Genomic DNA, 21,678 nt, shown 5'->3' with positions numbered 1-21,678 from the left:
TAACAATCTCTACCTCCTGGTATCCATACCCTTTTGTAATTTCTTCTCTTTGAGTGTGGAATGGACTTACTGAGTTGCTTCTACTGAATAGAGTATGGCAAATGTAATGGGTGTCTCTTGAGATTATAAAATAAACCCTGTGACTTCTTTCTTGTTTGATTACTCTTCTCCCTCTGGGACCTTCATTCTGGAAGAACCAAGTTGCCTTGTCATGTATTGCACTATGTAGAGATCCAGGCAGCAAAGAGCTGATATCTCTGGCCAACAGCCACATGGTCAGGCTTGGAAGTAGACATTCTTCCAGTAGAACCATGAGATGGCTGTTGGCCTAGCCCACACCTTGGCTGCAGCCTTATGAGAGGTCTTAAGCTGGAGATACCCTGGTCAGCTGCATCTAGATTCCTGACTCACAAAAGTTGTGAGAAAATAAATGTTTGTGATTTAAAGTCAATTTATTTTGCGATAGTTTTTTGCACAACAATAGATAGTGCACATAGTTGGACTATTTGCTGAATTGAATCCATTAGTCATAAAAACTCCATCTGTGTAAGTCCTGAAAGAGGCTGAAAGTTTTTTGTGACATAGAATCTTTCCAATTTAAAACTTATTTTGAACCACCTTATACTCTAAAACAAAATTACTTTGTCCAAAGGCTAAATTATTTGAAGTAGTTAACATAGGGATATTTACATTTATTCTGAATTACTTGAGGGTTTGGTTCCCTAAACCTTAGTCTTACTAAAGCCATGAAAACTTAATCCAATTTTGTTATTCGGAAATGGAGCCTGTAGGAGGTGATTGTGTTACAGAGAAAAGATGACCTGGGTTCTTTGTGTCCACATGGATGAGGTAGAGAGAAAAGCAAGATTTATTTGAATCAGAGAACTGCTGAAGCAGCCTGAAGAGGGGTTCTGAGAGAGGCAAACTGGAAGGGGCTGGTGGTAATGGTGTTTTTAAGCACAAATTTGGGGGAGAAAAACAGCAATCAGCTAATGATCAGTTACAAGGTAGAGACAAAACCCTTGGAGAGTCCAGCTTTGGAATCTTGTCTGTCCTGTGTGGCTTGCTCATGATAAGACTAAAATCCATCAGAAAGGAATCACCACTACCTTGCTATTTCATGATAAGATCATAAGCTCCCAAGGAGTGGAATAGGCACTTTTGACCTTGCTAAAGATAACTTTTGGGGAAGCAAGCATTTTGCACCCTCTCAGAGGAACTCTCCTCATTTTCCACCAGGAACAACTGAACCCGTCTGGCTTCTGACAATTGGATTACATTGAGTCATTAAGATGGAGCCCCCACGATCAAATCTTAGTGGCTACATAAGAGATCATGTAGACATAGACAGAGAGGTGTGCTTGCTGTCTTTGCCATGTGATGCTCTGTGCCTCCTTGGGACTCTGCCAGAAGAATGCAGTCACCAGAGGCTGAACCAATGGCTCTGCCTTATCTTGGCACTGCAGACTGTGGCTTAACCAGCTGAGCCACAGCACCGACACCTTCCTTTTGTTTGTTTAAACACAGTAAGTATAAACCTATTTTATATTCAGTGTTTAAAGTTTCCAGTATGTGAAATCTTTGTTTTTATTGTTTGCTGTGGCTGTTGACTTTTATTTCCTTGTGTGTGTTCATCTATGTGTTAGTAATTATAAGATCTTAATTTAAAAATTCGATGTAGGATTTCTGTGAAGACACGGTTGATAGAAAATAAACTCTGCTAGGGTGTTGGGGCCACAATATCATGCAGTTCTTGTTAATACGATTCTTCTTGGACATTTTGGGGTGACACAGATGTGTGGTCTAGACTTGTGTTAACTGGTCTATCCTTGCTAAATCCAATAGTTTTTTTTTTTTTCCTTATGAGCTAAAAAAAAAAAAAAACAGAGATCAGACAGTTTTCTTTTTCGTCTTCTGTTGTTGAAAGAGTTTTCTTGTAGATTGTCTTGTTTTTACATGCCCTGTACTAGTGAGGTCCCAGCTTTGAATGGCATGGATTCACATCTTTTCTTGTGCTCTGCACAGCTCCCTGCAACTCCAGGCCACCTGCATGAATCTCATAGATGCCTTTAGGTTCTGCTTCACAGTCAGTTTCTAACACCTGGGATTTTTGCTTCCCTTTTGCTCCTGGCTGTAGGGGATACTTTGAACTTTCTAAGATACTAGTCCATCAACTTAAAAATACATTGTGTGGCATTTTTAAACTATTTATAGGTGAGAAATTTTATAGTTATTAATTACTATGACACTGGAAACAGACATGTAAAACATTTTTAGAAATATAAATTATTTTATAAAATATAATGTGTAGAATATAAAGCATAATGTACATAACATCCATGTCCCTACCAATCAACACAAGAACTAGAGTACTCTGAACTTGCTTCAAGCTCCCTGTGTGCCTTCCATGATCACACTGCCCTCCCTCCCTGACAGATGTCTGTTACACTGAATTTTGTGATATTGCTTCTTTGCTTTTTTTAAAGAATTATATTTTTATTTTTTTGAAAGACAGAGTTACAGAGAGAGGTAGAGCTAGACAGAGAGGTCTTCCATTCCACTGGTTCACTCCCCAAATGACTGCAACAGCCAGAGCTGAGCAGATCCGAAGCCAGGAGTCAGGAGCCTCCTCCAGGTCTCCCACGTGGGTGCAGGGGCTCAAGGTCTTGAGCCATCTTATACCGCTTTCTCATGCCACAGCAGTGAGCTGGATCAGAAGAGAAGCAGCTGGTACCTGAACCTGCGCCCATATGGGACGCCAGCACTGCAGGATGGGGCTTTAACCCACTGTGCCACAGTGCCGGCCCCGCTTCTTTGCTTTTTTCAAAATAATCTTACAAAGTATATAAGTATCCTTTAAAATTAGTTCACTTTTTAGCATATGTTTAAACTTTATATAAAAATTATATTTCTTGGGGCCGGCGCTGTGGAGTAGTTGGTAAAGCCACTGCCTGCAGTGCCAGCATCCCATATGGGCACCGGTTTGAGTCCTGGCTGCTCCACTTCTGATCTAGCTCTGTTTTATGGCCTGGGAAAGCAGTGGAGGATGGCCCAAGTCCTTGGGCCCCTGCACTCGCATGAGAGACCCAGAGGAAACTCCTGGCTCCTGGCTTCAGATCGGTGCAGCTTTGGCTGTTGTGGCCAACCGGGGAGTGAACCAGCAGATGGAAGACCTCTCTCTCTGTGTCTCTCTCTGCTTCTCCTTCTCTCTCTGTGTAATTCAAATAAATAAATAAATCTTTACAAAATCAAATTTCTGGGGCTGGCATTGTGGTACAGTGGGTTGTCACAGCCTGCAATGCCCCACCCCATATATGCACCGGTTTGAGTCCTTGCTTCTGTACTTCCCATCCAGCTCCCTGCTAATGTGCCTGGGAACGCAGCCAAAGCCTAAGTGCTTGGGCCACTGCTACCCACACAGGATACCTGTATGCATTTCCAGGCTTCTACCTTCAGCTTGGCCCAACCCGGGCTATTGCAGCTACTCGGGGTTTGAACCAGCTGATAGAAGATTTCTCTCTCTCCCTCTTTCTCTCTCTCTTAACCTCTCTCTCTCCCTCTCTTGGTAAATAAATAATTAAATAATTAATCTTTAAAATAAATCATATTGCTACAATTTGTCTTCAAGTTGCTTTATTTGTTGAAGATTATTTGTGTTATCCCAAAAAAGTTTCTCAATTCCTAAAAAGTTTCACAAAACTATCATGCAAATGCATAAATACTATAAAATAAATAATTATTAGAGGGCTTGGGAAAGACTATGTCTTCCTTTTATTGGAAAAAAAGTTTACTGAAAAACTTAATATTGATTGTCTTCAAATTAGGAATAAACATCACAATTAAATGGAAAGAAACACACACACCAGAGAATTTTAACTTATTAAAAACTTTGAACTGGTAGAAATATGTTAACTTTTATTGACCTGTTCAGCTTCAATAGACTTAGAAATCTAACCTTCCCTTCCTTTTTTAAATATTGTTTTGAGAGAGGGCTAAAAATATTTAATAAGGAATTATTCTTTGTACACAACTGCCCCCTCCTCCCATTCTGTTTCTAGACATGGATGAGTTTCTTTTCAGAGTGGTAAGAGCCAAATGCAAGGAACAAAATTAAGATTCAGACCAAAATTAGAGAAAGAAGAAACGGAGTACAAGCTCCTTTTTTCCCTCTAATGTACAGAAACTCTCATTCTTTTCTTCAAGGACATAAACAACTACAGTCAACCTGCCACTCAGCAGAGTAGGAGAGGGTTTCTCTGAAAAGCAGGGGCCAGATGTCATAGACAATTATAAGATATAGTCTGCCTTAAACACCAAAGCTTTTTGCTTTAAACAAATTTCAAGGTTCCACTCAGATTTTCATTTACAATTGCCTCTTAAACACAGTAATACAAATTCTGGAAGTAAATACTAAAACAAACTTTGTACTTCTCCCTAAATTAGTAGAGGTCCTCTCATTTTAGGACTTCTTTCAAATTTTTCTAAAGATACATGTATTTATTTGGAAGGCAGAGTTACAGAGGGACAGAGTCAGAGGGAGAGAGGGAGAAAAGAAGGGGGGGGGAGAGAGAGAGAGAGAGAGAGGTTTTTCATCTGCTGGTTCACTTCCCAGATGGCCACAACAGCTGGAGCTGTGCTGATCCAAAGCCAGGAGCCAGGAGCTTCTTCCTGGTCTCCCACGCTGGTGCAGGGGCCCAAGGACTTGAACCATTTTCTATTGCTTTCCCAGGCCATAGGAGAGAGCAGGATTGGTAGTGGAACAGCTGGGACTCAAACTGGCCCATATGGGATACTGGCACGGCAGGTTGTGGCTTTACCTGCTACACCACAGTGCCAGCTCCTTAGAACTTCTTTTGACATCAAATTTAGACTTAAATATTTCTGGTACAGTCAAAATATTTTCAATATTTAGTAGTTACAATTTCCTCTGGAATTTAGCTTCCTGATAGTTCTTCTGAAGCAGTATGTATTTATCCTCTATGATATAACCAGTCTCGTCTCTAAGATAGCAAAGTTATTTCAGTGTACCCTTCCTGCATGATGTATCAGCATCTGTTCCTTAAATTCTTCCTGGTTCTCTTATTAATGAGGTTTGAACAATCTAATATCCATTTCACATTTGTATGAGAGTCATGATTTTAACTTTTTGAAAATTGTAATTTAACTAGAAGATGAAAGGGAAAGATTTGCTGAAGAAGGAACATTTGAGCTGAAATTTAAATGACAAGGAGGAGGCAGCCCTGTGAACTACTGAGTAGGGTCTATCAAAGCCTAAGGCAGAAATGGGCTTGGAGCCTCAGAGGAGCCCAGGCCTCTGTGGAGCAGAGGAGCAGGGGAAGTGCGTTCTAGAAGCTGGTTAGGGGCAGACTACGTAGGGCTTTGAAGACTCTGAATGATGATGACTTTAGTAACTAATTTTAAAAATTACACATTTTCAAGGAAATCTCAATTCGTATGTTTTTTCTTCCACACTTAAGATGTGTTCTTTAGGGGCCAGAGCTGTAGCATAATGGGTAAAGCCGCAGCCTACATCTCCAGCATCCTACCTATATGGGTGCCGGTTCATGTACTGGCTGCTCCTTTTCTGATCCAGCTCTCTGCTATGGCCTGGGAAGTGCCAGCATCCCATTTGGGTACTGGTTCGAGTCCTGATTGCTCCACTTCCAATCTAACTCTCTGCTATGGCCTGGGAAGGCAGTGGGAGATGACCCAAGTCGTGGGGTCCCTGCACCTGTGTGGGAGACACGGAAGAAGCTCCTGGCTCCTGGCTTCAGATTGGTTATTTGGAGAGTGAAGCAGTGGATGGAAGTTCTCTATTTCTCTCTCTCTCTGCCTCTTCCTCTCTGCAATGCTGCCTTTCAAATAAATAAATAAATCCTTAAAAAAAAAAAAAGATTGTTCTTTAATTCCTTAAATAAATGTTGAGGGAGGGCGGATTGTGTGATAATCATAATCATCATGAGCAAAGAAAGAGAAAACCAGGGAAGTTCTTTGTAATTAAGAAAATATATTGGGCCGGCGCCACGGCTCACTAGGCTAATCCTCCACCTTGCGGCGCCAGCACACCGGATTCTAGTCCCGGTCAGGGCACCAGATTCTGTCCCGGTTGCCCCTCTTCCAGGCCAGCTCTCTGCTGTGGCCCGGGAGTGCAGTGGAGGATGGCCCAAGTCCTTGGGCCCTGCACCCCATGGGAGACCAGGATAAGTACCTGGCTCCTGCCATCGGATCAGCGCGGTGCGCTGGCCGCAGCGCGCTGGCTGCGGCGGCCATGGGAGTGTGAACCAACGGCAAAGGAAGACCTTTCTCTCTGTCTCTCTATCTCACTGTCCACTCTGCCTGTCAAAAAAAAAAAAAAAAAAAGAAAATATATTGAAAAGTGGTTTCACTTAAACTGAGGACTGCAGGTGGGTGCCGATATTCCTACAGGTCTCCTGTTCTTCCTGATTTTTCTCTCAACAAAGAAGACAAACTTCAAAATCCTCATTATCAGAGCTCTGGGATGGAGGAAAAAAAGCAGGCTCTGGGCCTGGTGCTGCCTCTGATTTAAACTTTTCTACTCCAACTCTGCAGTGAACGTGACCTTGCCTGGAGATCTGTGTGTGGGTCCTTCCTGGAAAAGTTTTAACACAGTGCTAGCTGTCAGGGATTTCGACCTCCGAAGAGAAAGATTCCAGATCCTCAGCCTAGGCTGCCTTTTCCCACCTTGCTTTAGCCCCAGCCCCTCAGAGGGGAGGGGAATTACAAAGGCAGGAAAGCAGAACTCCTGTTCCTTAGCCTTTCCTCCTTGTGACCAGAGTGCTCTGTGCTGGCAACATCTCACTTCTTAATTTTTAAAAGGTCACATCACTGTGCTTGTTCTATGTGGTCTTTTAGAAATACGTGTTATTCTATTAGGGAAAACTGCAAAGAATTAACAAGATTGTGGGGAAGTTTATCTCTATTAACTTTGTAATTTGCGTTCTTGCCCTGGTTTCTTTTTCATTGTGTCCTGACTTTTTAGAAAGTTCATTTGCAGTTTCTATGTTATTTTTCTAGTGTTGAGGAAAAGGTCTCAAAGGTCATCCAGATGGCTGAAATTCACCAGCAAATCCAAACTGGGGAAATCCGAGTTGAAAAGAAGAAACTCAAATCAAAAAACAAACAAACATAAAAAAGAAATATTTTTAGGATACTTTTGTGTGCCAGTAACATAATCTATAGAATATTCTGAAAGAAGAGATGGTGAAAGTAAGAAAATGCAGGTGTAGAAAATAAAGTATTAACTTTCCCCTTATCTGATGAGACTTAAAATGTGGTATTTCAGAGCTTATATATAGCTTATATATTAGCAATGTTCACATTGTGTGAATGGCAGTTTTTGTGGGCCACCAGCTGGGAGCTGAGCTACAGTTGTCTGTCTTTGGTGCTGGATTGCATACACATGGAAATCTCCATGTGAATGTTGGGTTTCCTTTCATTATGGTAGCTAGGTCCCCATAAGAAACTTTTTGAAAGTCAACTCAGAAGTCACTACTGCCATTTATTGTCACAGCCAGTCTCAAGGTCAGCCCTGACTCCAGGGCAATGAGTGACCTGGCACACCAGCAAGAGATGGGAGCTGTTGAGGGCCATCTTTGGAAACTGCCTACCACAATATGGACTGGGAGAAAAAGAAGCACCTTGTGAGTTAACTTCTATGAATATGTGTATGATTGAGCTGAATTTTTAAAGAAGGAAAGCTCAGAGCTCCCATTCGGCTGTGAAAGAGACTTCTGTGATTCTTGACCAGATCCTGGCTGGGAAGAGGAGAGGGGCAGAAGAAGCGACATAAATTTCTCCATAAAAGACAGTGAGGCACTGTTCTTGGTTTGGAGTTGGGGATTGTGGGTTCATAAACATTACATACGTATCAAGAAAATTCTGTCCACTCTCATCAGACAAATTCTAACTCTTAGTGCTTTGTTCATTATTTTATATCATATTTTTTGTCAAAAGAGGGACAAGTATGAGCTCATATCTATTTCTAATCAATTGCCAAAAACAAAGAAGACAATCCTAGGGAGCCATAATGAATTATGAAACACAAGAACATATTTTTTTCTTTCTAGGATCCTAGAAAAGATTTATTTGCAGTTGTGGTTTTCTAATTGCAGTTTTTAGTGACCAAAGTGTGACTTCACTGAAATAAACACTAAGAGGTAAAGTGCTTGGGTTTAAAAATAAAATCTCCAAAAGATAACATGAATATTAGCTACCTATGAAATTTAGGAAAGCAAACAATCTACTCAAAGATATGAATGGAAAAATCTGCTGCTTTTCTGACTAGCACAGATTCCTAATTTTCCTACAGATTGCACCTGTAAGCTCAAGAAGCATAAAGCTAAAATCCATTTTAAGGTAAATAAGTCATCATATGGCTTTTGTAAATAAGAAGCCCAATATCACAATGCTTTTTTCCAGTTGAATTTTAATATGTATGAAAATTAAACTCTGCTACAGCACATGAAGATTTCATAAAATATTTATGAACAGGTCAGTCTTTGTTGAGAATAACAAAACACGTGTGGCATGCAAATTAGCTCCCATATGGTTAAAAAATATGTTTGTGCCTTTAAATTTTTGGGAGGATTTAGGCTACAAAATAATGTAGATTCCCAACAAATTTTATCTATAGTAGGTTTCAATATTTTTAGTCTGTTCCACAAGTCTTGTAGTCAAAATATGATGCAAGGAATATTTTGAGGCAAAGGAACAGAGACAGAGACAGAGGCAGACAAGGAGAAAATCCCCATCCTCTAGTTCACTCTCCAAATGTCCACAGTGGCTGGGTCTGGGCTTGAATCAGAGCTGGGAGCTAAGAATTCGAGTATCCCATGTAGGAGAAAAGAGAACTCAACTACTTGAGCCGTCATCTGTTGTCTCCCTACGGTCTGCATCAGCAAGAAGCTGGAATCAGGAGCTGGAGCAAAGACCAGACTCAGACACTCCAATGTGGGATATGGACATCTTACTTCATAAGCTAAAGCTGACTCATCAAAATATAATTATTGAATATGACGTGGTTACAAACTGTATTCCATTTGAAGTGCAACTGTGTTGTGCCTTGCAACTAAGCAAACTCAAGGAATTCTCTGCTTATTTATAAGACAATTACTCCAAACTGTCTTCCTCAGGAATAATATGATGTTGTAATACCTCTATTTAAGGGATATTGTTGGGATTAAATGATAGAATATAGGCAATGTGTCTAATACAGGGCTTGACACTCAGGAGACACCTGGTAAGAGCTAGTACAGACTCATTTTTACATTACTTTTACCATCAACTATAATTACTCCAACAAATGTGATCACCTAAATTCTGTGCAGAAAAGAGGAACTCATTTGGATAAGCTTGAAGATTATTTTCAAGTGTAGCAATAAATGAAAGCCTGAGATAATTGTTCAGGATAATAGCAACTTCATGGGTCTCTGGAGGCCACAGAGTTTTGAAGAGAGTCCATAACGAGTGTTCTCTTCACTGTGAGGTGAAGAGAGATTAAAGTACCCTTTAGGAGATTAAAGTACCCTTTGTGTGTTACCCTCACAATTTTTCGATAAACTTGAATCTATCCTAAAATGAGTATTTAAAAAAAACACACTGATAAAGCAACCCTAAATGAGAATGCACACAGAACCATCCACATACACCACTTAAAGTAGAAATATTTAAGAAAAACTTGGAAATATATAGATCTGAAGAGCTGGTTATATAAACCAAGGGATGTACAAGTGGTAGTGGTATTGTGATTAAAGAATCACAAAATGAAGACTATCCCAATATATAGAAAATCATTCATAAAGGAAACTTGAAAATGTACAAGTACATAATAGCACGTTTCTTCTGTCTTTTTTTTTTAAATAAGATTTATTTATTTATTTAAAAGTCAGAGTTACACAGAGGGAGGAGAGGCTGAGAGAGAGAGGGAGAGAGAGAGAGAGAGAGAGAGAGAGAGAAAGTCTTCCATCCACAGGTTCACTCCCCAGTTGGCCACAATGGTTGGAGCTGTGCCGATCCAAAGCCAGGAGCCAAGAGCTTCCTCCAGGTCTCCCACGTGGGTGCAGGGGCCAAGGTCTTGGGCCATCTTCTACTGCTTTCCCAGGCCATAGCAGAGAGCTGGATCGGAAGTGGAGCAGCCGGTACTCAAACTGGCGCTCATATGGGATGCCAGTATTGCAGGCGGCGGCTTTACCCGCTACGCCACAGCGCCAGCCCCCTTTCTGTCTTTCAAATTATCAAAACATAGGGATACTTAAATTAAAAATAATTTGAAAAGGATATATAGACTAAGGTAGTAGTTTCAATCAGCTGATGTTTTCTGCGGATATATTCAAGGAAATATTCTTAAAGAACATTCCCTTATTTAGATGGAAAATATTTTCTCCTCACACAGACTACTTACTCTGAGCTTTTTTTTTTGTTTTGTTTTTGTTTTTTATAAAAACAATTATTGGAGAAGCAATGGCCTCTGTGTTTATAATTTAGTTGCACCCACAATGCAATGCTTGTGCCTGCTGAAAGAGCTTGAGAACATTTATTAAATAAAAATTTTAATGGAATCTATTTGCTAAACCTGAAAACTTCTGTATACTTTATTGTTCAATAGCATACAAATGAAAACATTTTGTATTTTTCACTTTTAATTTTTAAATAATATATCCTTTATTTAGCTCTTTTTTAAAATTATATTAAAATGTCATAATAAAATAGCATGTAAGTTATTAAAACTTAATGGTATCATATATGTAGAGAAAAGGATGGGGCAGGCACTTGGTCTAGTCATTAAGCTACATACCAGATCTCCTGGGTTGGAGTTCCTGCTCAGCCTCCTAGTAATGTGTGCGCCGGGAGACAGTGGCGACTGCTCAAGAAGTTGGGTCCTGGCCAATCTGAGTTCCTAGCGCCTAGCTTCAGCTTGGCTCAGCCTTTGCTGATGTGAACTTTTGTGATGGGAACCAGCAGTTGGGAGACCTATCTCTCTCTTTGTGCCAATCAAATAAATGAAATAGGAAAAATAATAAAGAAGTAAATCTTTAAAAATATACTCCTCCTCTCCTCTTTTCCCCTAAAACCTAAATGAGAGCAGGAATCTTCTCACTCCATGGATGCCAGGCTTGACGTATAACTGGATCTTTGTGGACAAGATTGAGAAGAGGCTTGCAACGGGATTGCAAAATTGGACTTCACTTTGTATTTCTCCCATTACATAAGAACATAGAACTTGGGTAGCCATTGGTCCCTAGCAATATACAATAGATGAAACAAACCTGAACTAAACATGTTCTCAGAGCCAACATCAATTTGACTGAGCTTCACCTAGATCAAACACCATGAAACAGAAAGAAATGATTATTGTTAGGGAATACTGACTTTTGAGATGGCTTGTTTTGTTTTCCTGTAAGTGAAGAGCCTGGAATTTCAATCCCCAGCTGGGTACTTTTTGAACTGCACATATGCCTAATTCTGCTTTATATTACACTTGCTGAACTTTGGAGCATTTGGAAATGTATATTAACATAGAGCCAGGTGTCTGCATCTGGGGAATTTTGACATTTGAGACAAGCTAGAGTGTTCATTACAGTAGGAAGAGCAACAAAGCTGGTTTTGCTATCAGCAGCATGAATGCAAATTTCCATGGGTCAAGTGAATCCAATGAAAAATAGTCACTTGAGCTTTCTTGAGAGGAATCTGTTACGGGAGGTTGTTTATAGAGTCCAAAGATCACAGCTGGAAGAGTCTGTGGGTCATCACTGAGTGGAGAGTGAACAAGCAGAGCTAAACAGGGGCCATTGAAAGTCAGCAGGAAAGTTCATCCTCTGTGTTAGGGAATGGTACCGTGCAGTGGTCCGAAGGTTCTTTGAGAAACTCTCGGAGGTTCTTTGAGAAAGAATCTGCATTAGCACTTGCTATAAATTTGGATATTGATGAGTATAACAGCATTAGAAAATCAATACTCTGGGGGCTGGTGCCGTGGCTCACTTGGTTAATCCTCTGCCTGCGGCACCGACACCCCATAAGGGCACCAAGTTCTAGTCCTGGTGGCTCCTCTTCCAGTCCAGCTCTCTGCTGTGGCCCGGGAAGGCAGGGGAGGATGGCCCAAGTGCTTGGGCGCCTGCATCCGCCTGGGAGACCAGGAGGAAGCACCTGGCTCCTGGCTTCGGATTGGTGCAGTTCCGACCATAGCAGCCATTTGGGGGGTGAACCAATGGAAGGAAGACCTTTCTCTCTGTCTCTCTCTCTCTCACTGTCTAACTCTGTCAAATAAAAAAAAAAAAAAAGAAAGAAAGAAAATCAATACTCTGACTTTTTCCTTTAACAACTAGTCTCCTCCTCTCTCTCCGACCCCCATGATCCTTGGTTTGCCAGTCCCAGGATAAACAGGGAAAAAAGGATAAAAGATCAGCAAAAGCTATCAACCATATGTCTGGTCTGAGATGATGGGTGTTGGAGAATAAGTGAGATTGTGTTGGTGTTATGGGAGCAGATACTGAGTGAGACGTGCTATTAAATTTTGACTTGGGCTAGAAATTTAAAAATATGACTATTCTTAAAAGTAACATTTTAAATAGCTGTAGTATCTGTTAATACTATTGAAAGAGGTAGAGAAGGATGATCCAACACAATATAAAAGCAGTAGTGAGAGAAAATATAGTTCACTAAATTTATAGAATAGTATTAAACAGTAAAAGTAATCACCAACCCCTGTTCAGATTATTTTTCATTTATAAAGCACTTTCACATGTATATTACTCAGTGTCTCTTTACTACAGTGAAATACTGGGGACAAGTCACTGATGAGGGAAAAGAGGTTTCTTTAGATCACTACTTTTGAGGCTGGAAGTCTGAACAGCACGAGGCAGGCTTTGGGAAAGGCCTCATAGCAGATGGTGGAGTATGCACAGTGTGTGCAATGATCACATGGTGAGGCGTGAAGCAGAGAGAGGGGGACTGAACTCAGGCTTTTGTGACAATCCTCTGCCAGGAACCACCAACGAGTGCCACAGGATTGACCTTCTGAGGCTATGCCCAATGCCACCCTCTAGCCTTCCTCATAGTTCCATCTGTTCCCAACAGCACCACCTTGGGGGCAATATTTTAGCATATAGACTTCTGGGGAACATTCAAACATGAAAGCAAGTGCAACATGGTATAATTTTTTTAAGGTTGTAAAGATGACTTTATTCAAGGGAGGCTGCGGTGACAGTTATAGCGACCACTGCAAGGAGGTCTTACAATGGGAGAAACTCGACTTCTTGCATGGTCTAACCAGTTTTCCTCAATACAATAATATTCACTATTGTTCTTTCCACTTCAGGATCTTGGAGCAAATGGTAGACGTTTCCTAGTGTGCTGTTTTCCCTAGATAATTCTTTTTTTTTTTAAGATTTATGTATTTATTTGAAAGTCAGAGTTATACACAGAGAGAGAAGGAGAGGCAGAGAGAGAGAGAGAGGTCTTCCATCCGATGGTTCACTCCCCAATTGGCCACAATGGCCGGAGCTGTGCCGATCCAAAGCCAGGAGCTAGGAGCTTCTTCCAGGTCTCCCACGTGGGTGCAGGGGCCCAAGGACTTGAGCCATCCTCTACTGCTATTCCAGGCCATAGCAGAGAGCTGGATCAGAAGTGGAGCAGCTGGGACTAGAACCAGCGCCCATATGGGATGCTGGCACTTCAGGCCAGGGCATTAACCCACCGCACCACAGCGGGGGCCCCCTAGATAATTCTTGCTGCTATTTCAGAGTCCAGGTCCAAGTCTTTACCTCAAGGAAAGAATCTATCTATTAGGTTCCATATTTATCCATTATGTGCTTTCATTGCACCATTTTCACTTCAGAGTACTTAAAAATGTTTATTTTGAAAGTCAGAGTTATAAGGCAGGGGGTGGGTGGGAATCTCCCATTCACTGGTTCACTCCCCAGATGGCTGCAATAGCCAGTTCTAAGCCAGGTTGAAGCCAGGATCCAGGAGCTTCATTCATCCAGATCTCCTACATGGGAGGCAGGGGCCCAAGTACTTGAGCCATCTTCCGCTGCCTTTCTCAGTCTATTAGCAGGGAGCTGGATGGAAAGTGAAACAGCCAGGATATGAAACAGCGACCATATGGGATACCTGCATCACAGGTGGAGACTTTACCTGCTACGCCACAATGCCAGCCCCTCTTCAGGGTACTTTTTACAAGTTCATTTAAATAGATAGTTGGTTCTTATCTCCCCAGCCAGAGTGTAAATTTCCCGAGTCCAGTTGGTCATAGTGGATCTTGCTTGGTTATCATTTTTTTGCATCTACCAGGAAGCCTTACATATACTAAGGGCTCAACAGATATAAGTTGAATAAAAATTGAAGAAAGGGGGAAAGAACTGATATGATTTGAGGTTCCTTGTTCCTGAGAATGGTTTCTTTGGATTCCATGGTCAAGGCTACCTCTCAAAATGCCTTCCTGATCATGGTCATTTGTGGCTGGTGTTACTATTTTACTACTACTTCCTGTTAAGAGATACTGACCTGCCTAGGAAAGGCCATCATTGTTGTGATGTGCTATGGGAGGAGTGGATCACAGGTGGACTTGTTTTTTTTTTTTTTTTTTTTTCTTTCAGCCTGCCACTCTATTCATTAGCAAGAGTGGAAGTCCTGTCTACCTCTATCCCTGTAGAGACAATGGGAGATTGATGAATTTTTAAAGGCAAATTCTTTGGTCCCTGTGCAGGAAAGAATTGTATAAGTCCATGATGTTATTTTCAACTAATCAAAAGGAAAAATGTTGGGCTAACATCAAGGATAATGCTTTTGATAATTTTACAAAAGGTTATCCATGCTTTTATTTCACAATTAAACCTCTTCATTTTTAAACACAAAACTAAGCTGCTGATAGACTTTTTTCTTTTAAAAGCATTTTTTCTTCCTGTTTACATTTATTTATTTGAAAGTCAGAGTTACACAGAGGCAAAGAGAGAAAGCCAGAGACAGAAAGAGAGAGAGAGAAAGTCTTCCATCTGCTGGTTCATCCCCAAATGGCCATAGTGGCCAGAGCTGGGACAATCCAAAGCCAGGAGCCAGGAGCTTCTTCGTGGTCTCCCATGTGGATGCAGGGACCCAAGCACTTGGGTCATTTTCCTCTGCTTTCTCAGGCCACAGCAGAGAACTGGAATGGAAGAGGAGCATCCGGGACTCAAACTAGCACCTTAATGACATTTTTCTTACCATGAAAAATTAAGCCAATTTTTCCAATGCGTTATTGGAAAAGATCAACACTTACTCATAAAAATTTTAAAGCATTGTTTCCCTTTTTTTGGAATTCCAAAGCATTTAATTAGCTTGCTAATGTTTTGAATTTAACTTGGCTTAGAATAGATCCAAAAATGTAAAAATATGTTATCCCTCTTAGTATTTTTTGTTTGTTTGTTCTACTTAATACTTTTGGTTGAATACTGTAATCAATACACAATTCTTCTTAAGTGCTGAAACTTAACTGAAAAGTGATCACTGTTAAATATAAGAGTGGGAATAAGAGAGGGAAGAGATGTGCAAGTCGGGACATGCTCAAGCTGACTTACCTCAAACGGTAGAATTAGAAACATACCAGGGGATTCCAATTCAATCCCATCAAGGTGGCATGTACCAATGCCATCTCACTAGTCCCAGTGATCAATTTCTGTTCACAATTGATCATAATGATAGGACTAAGAACCAGAGGGATCACATAAACAAGAATAGTGTCTGCAAATACTAGCTGATAGAATAAAAAAGGGAGAGAACAATCTAACATGGGAAGTGAGATACACAGCAGACCCATAGAATGGCAGATGTCCTAAACAGCACTCTGGCCTTGGAATCAGCCCTTAAGGCATGCGGATCTGGCTGAAAAGCCCATGAGAGTATTTCAGGCATGGAAAGCCAAGACACTCTGGAAAAAAAAAAAAAAAAAAAAAAAACCTAAATGAAAGATCTCCGCGAGTGAGATCCCAGTGGAAAGAACGAGTCATCAAAGAAGGAGGTACCTTTCTCTGAAGGGAGGAGAGAACTTCCACTTTGACCATGGCCTTGTCTAAATATGATCAGAGTCAGTGAACTCAGGGGGCTTCCATAGCCTTGGCAGCTCATGACAAGAGCCTAGGGTGATTACTGAGGCCATAAACAAGAGTGTCAATTTGTTAAGTCAACAACAGGAGTCACTGCGCACTTACTCCTCATGTAGGATCTTTGTCCTTAGTGTGCTGTACATTGAGATTTAATGCTATAACAGTATTTTTCACTTTATGTTTCTGTGTGGGAGCAAACTGTTGAAATCTTTACTGAATGTATGCTAAACTGATCTTCTGTATATAAAGAGAATTGAAAATGAATCTTGATGTGAATGGAAGGAGAGAGGGAGTGGGAAAGGGGAGGGTTGCGGGTGGGAGGGACGGTATGGGGGGGAAGCTATTGTAATCCATAAGCTGTACTTTGGAAATTTATATTCATTAAATAAAAGTTTAAAAAAAATTCCAATGATGGTGGGATTCTTTTTATGTACATCCATCAGCCTCCAATGAGCCACTCTCAATAAACATAATTCACTTAAAAAAATTAAAAATGAAGGTTTCCCTGAGTCTTCCTAATAAGGTAAAGCAATTTTTTAAAAAAAATATTTTTTATTTGAAAGGTAGATTGACAGAGAGAGAAGAGAGCGAGATTTTCCATATGCTTCCAAAGGCTGGAACAGTCAGAGCTGCTCTAAGCTAGAGCCAGGAACCAGGAACTCCATTGGGTCTCCCATGTGTGTGGCAGAGGCCCAAATACTTGGGGCATCTTCTGCTGACTTCACAGGCACATTAGCAGGAAGCTGAATCAGAAGGAGAGGAGCTGGGACTCAAACTGGCACTCTCATATGGGATATGGGATGCCAGTGTCTCAAGCAGCAGCTTAATCTGCTGTGCCACAATGTTGGCCTCTAAGGCAAGTGTTATTTCACTGAAATGTTGCCTCTTTTTTGAATTTTGAATATTACGATTCTTTTGCAGAGTCAGGATATCACCCACTAAACAAGTCAGTTTTTAAATATTCATTAGTGATGGCTATCTTTGGATTGATCAAGTAAGGCATACCACAGAAAGCAAGAATGAAATAAAATAAGTAGATTTCAGCATACTTTCTAGATGGGTCATCTCTTCAAAATGTATTAAATGTGGGGGCAGGAGTTGTGGCACAGCAATTTAAGTTGCCACTTGGGATGCCCATATCCCATATCCCAGTGCCGATTTGAGTCCTGACTCCTCTGCATCCAATTTGACTTTCTGCTAAGGCATCCTGTTAGGCAGCAGATCTCAGGTGCTTGGACCTCTGCTACTCACATGGGGACACCCTGGAGGACCTGGCCCCAAAGATTAGCCTGGCCCAGCCCTGTGTGTTGTAGGCATTTAAGCAGTGAACCATCACATGGAAAGTCTCTCTGTGTCACTCTGTCCCTTAAGTAGATTAAAATGATTAAACATTAAAAAAGATATATTAAGCATGCTTATTCAAAGCTATGTGTTTGTATAGTAAATGTAGCATCTTTATTATTTAGATTTTTGATAATTACAGAGCTCTGTAGTTGTCAATGACTACATGATAATTAAAATAGTATGGTATGATTTTCTTGAACACTAAATAAGTTCTGTGTCAAATGAGAAATTTATGAATAATAACAACATTTTTCCTCCATTATTCTGATTTAATTATAACTATGGGCCACATCTTTCTTGGAAAAATATTCAAAACACAGGTAACAATAAAATTTTGTCTATCATCAGCAGAATGGGGATCAAAGTTATATTAATCTAAATATTAAAGGTGTTGTGACTTTATTTTGTACCTTCTATGTTGGTGACACTTAACTATTCAGCGCAAGCTATTATTTACTTTAGAAAAAAAAAGATTTTGTAAATAACACTGAGTTTCCCAATCAAAGAGATGGTTTTTCTCCTTACCTATTCTAATGAATTATTTATATATCTAGTAGAGTTTTCAGCTTGAGCCTAAGTCAGGTAAACTTTGGAATTCTGACAGGTAAAGTAGTGTCTGGGATATTGATGGGGCAGTCCCCTGAGGCTTAATTGCAGGAGCAAATAAGGCATCCATAAGAAGAGAATTGATTGTCGAGAGGAGGATGTCAGGCAACAAGTCTAGTCAATAACAGATCCTTGGTCTACATGGCAGCAGGCAAGACTGAGAGGTCTGAACAGAACAACGTATTCATCTCCCGTTGCAACCACATTCCTTTTCCTCCATTCTGTACTCACATTCAAATTTCCTGGAGGAGAAACTGAAATTAAAAGAAGAAGATACTGTGTTCCTATAAAATGCCTATGGTAACAGGCTACACAGGTTTTTTGGTAGTCTGTACACTTGGTATAAATCATTTGGGAATATTATCCCAGATTTAGAGGGTTCATCTAGTCTTCTCAACAGAACACAGGGAAGACTGCTCACAGAAGGCTTAGGAGGTAAGTAAGACTTGAACACAGTGGACACAAGGAAGTAGCTGGCCAACCCAGTGGGGTAACTGGAAGTAGCTGGCCAACCCAGTGTTTTAACAACCTAGCGGAGAGTGGATCAGAGAGAAAGACATTCTCAGAGGAAGTGATAAATCCAAGGAAGGAAGCTGGAGTGCCCAAAAAGAATGATGGAGTCCAACAGAAGTACAGTAACAGAAGGAGAGCATGATGGACATGAAGGCAGCAATGTAGAGCACTCATCCGACAAAGCATTTCCTCCTAGAGGAAAATAGGTCAACTTTAAATGCTGAATAGAGTGAAATCATATTGTGGGGTGCCACAGGATGCAGAGTATGGTGGGAAGATTTTGCAGGAGAAAGAAATTCTGAAAGAACAGGTGGGATAAGGGACTGTGAATTTAGGTTACTGATATTGGTGAAATAGAATTTTAACTTTTGGTTTGAATCCCTGAAGGCAACAGACCATAGTACTTTGAGGTATGAGTTTGTTGGTTTCATTATTTCAATGGGGGAGAGAGAGAGAGAGAGAGAGAATCTCCCATCGTTGGTTCACTCCCCCGAATGCTGGGGCTGGGCCAGGAGCTGGGAAATCAATCTTGATAGCACATGTGGGTTTCAGGTATCCAACTACTTGAGCCATTATCTGCTATCTCCCAGGGTTTCGTTAGCAAGAAGTTGGAATGAGGAATTGAGACAGTATTCAAGCTCAGGTACTCTAACAGAGGGTATGGGTATCCCATGTGATATCTTAACTACTGTGCCAAATGTCTGTTCCTGTGTTAGGCACAATAATACAAACAATACAAAGATAAATAAAATATGAGGGGCTTTCAGAAAGTTCATGGAAGCATGCATTATGAGAACATATGCATAGTTTTCAAAATGTTTTATACCAAAATAAACCTAGATTGTATTGCGTTTTCCAATGAACTTCAGAAGCACCCTACATAGATCTTGCTTTCAAGCCTACTGGTAAAATTCAAACACTGAAGTGACTGAAGGATAGTGCTTTGTGGGGCTGTCATATAGCAGAAGTACAAAAGCCAAAGAAAGTGCTGCCATGAATCTTGGTGAGGTAACATTGCACTTTTTTTCTCAATCACTAATATGATAGATTCTTCACTTATAGAATTGGGATAAATCTTTGAAAACAAATAAGATGTCCTTTATGATTTCCCTTTGTGTCTGGATTCCCTAAGTGCTCAATATGATAGTTAGGCTTCTTGTATAGATTCTTCCGTCAGCAACAATTCTCTAGACTTCAAATTACAATTACAAATTGCTGTAACAGCTTGTCTCTTCTTCACACATCAGCCCAAATTCAAAGCATAATTCACCAGTGTGGTTCCACCAAAATGTTCTAGGCCCCATTCCACACTGGGGTGTAAGTTAAGGTCTTTCTGAGAACACCATATTGTGGACCAATATTTCTATAGGTTAATTTTACTGTGAAGGTTCACAGCCAAGCTGTGATCTGTAGGACATCCAAGTAGGGAGCTAGTTTAGTTGAAAAGAATTAAGATCCAGTGGAGAATTAGCTGATAAACACAAAAGGTTTGCTTAACCAAGTAAGAAACTCATGGAGCAGTGATTACTTATAAGATTTTTATCCTTTATGTTTAATATTCATGAGTGCTGATCCATGCAAGAGTTCTCTTAGAAGGCTCCCAAAAATACTAATTAAATGAGAGGAAGGGTATTGTATCTGCTGGAGCTATTTTCTGACAAATTACATTGTAAGGAAGTTTACTCAGAATGAATGTTCCAGCGCCCACTCAGCACACTAGCAAGAGCAATTTTTCTCCAGAAATTCAAGCTCTGATGAATGCATTTTCCGAGCTTACAAATCACAGTGCCTTGAATAAATCCAAAGAGGCCCACCTTGCTTTGGGAACTATTTGCTGAGTTTCATCACATAAGACTCATAAGATTTATTTGAGCGATAACAAGGCTTGAACATCTGCAAGTGTCCTCAGAGTAAATGCTGACACCGCTTCAAGTCCCATTTCTAAGAAATGAGGTTTTTGAAAACTTCAGTTTCATGAATTTCACAATGTAAATATTCTGAATCTCTTCTACCTTGGCAAGGCTTGCTGAATCATCTGATTATCAAAAATAGCAAACTTGGGACTGGCATGTGGCACAATGGGATAAGCTGCTGCTCGCAGTGCCGGCATTCCATGTCGGAGCACTGATTCAAGTCCTGGCTGCTCTACATTTGATCCACCTTTCTGCTAATGAGCCTAGGAGCCAAAGATGGCCCAAGCATGTGGGTCCTGGCTACCGAGTTGGGAGACCGAGTTGGAGTCCTAGGCTCCTGGCTTCAGTCTGGCCCAATCCTGCCTGGATGTTGAGTTTACTTGGAGTTGGGAGTGAGTGGATGGAAGATCTGTGTGTGTTTGTGTGTGTGTGTGTGTGTGTGTCTCCTTCACTTTCTCTGTCATTACACCTTTCAAATAAATAAGTAAATAAATCTTAAAAACATGGTGAACCTGTACATTAGCTGTATATTTTAAGCTTTAAATCCAAGTAAATTTCAACTTTTTTTCCTTAGCAATGTTAGAGTGAAAATTGCTATTTACGACCCCTTATTTTAATCTGAGATTTGATTACTAGGAATGATCAGAATTTACTTTTTATAATATGTGTATTGACTCTTCCTAATCACCATCCCAGTAGGGTGTAAGATAACAGATACGTATATGGTTGCTGTTGCTGGATCCTGACACAGAGCTCCTAAAACCTGTTGACATTTTCTGAGTGATGGGGGCACTCGAAGCATTATTTTGTTATCATATTTGGTTTTAGTCCCTCGTTCCTACATGAGACATCTGAGATCCTTGGAGTCTCTTGAGTCATTGAGTGCCATTTTGTATGCTAATGAGATGATGTGCTGTTAGGGAGCCCCATGCAACTTCAGGTTGAGGGCTCCTCACCAAAAAGACAAGGGTATGATTGGAATGTTGGAACTTTGAACCCTGCCCATAGTTCTCCATGGAGTGGAAAGGGGCTACAGATTGAGCCAGCCACCAACATTCAATGATTTAATTGATCACCCCTCCCTAAAAGCATGATAAATATAGCCTCTGTAAAATCCCTGGAGGATGGATGTTGAAGAGCTTCCGGGTGATGAAGGCAAGCATGTGATAGCAATGTGGTGTATTCCAACTTCAAGATTCTTAGGACCC

The sequence above is a fragment of the Oryctolagus cuniculus genome, chromosome 4 (genome assembly GCF_964237555.1).
Source record: "Oryctolagus cuniculus chromosome 4, mOryCun1.1, whole genome shotgun sequence".
Taxonomy (NCBI): Eukaryota; Metazoa; Chordata; class Mammalia; order Lagomorpha; family Leporidae; genus Oryctolagus; species Oryctolagus cuniculus.
The sequence above is the reverse complement of the archived record's forward strand: the minus strand, read 5'-3'. Positions refer to the sequence as shown.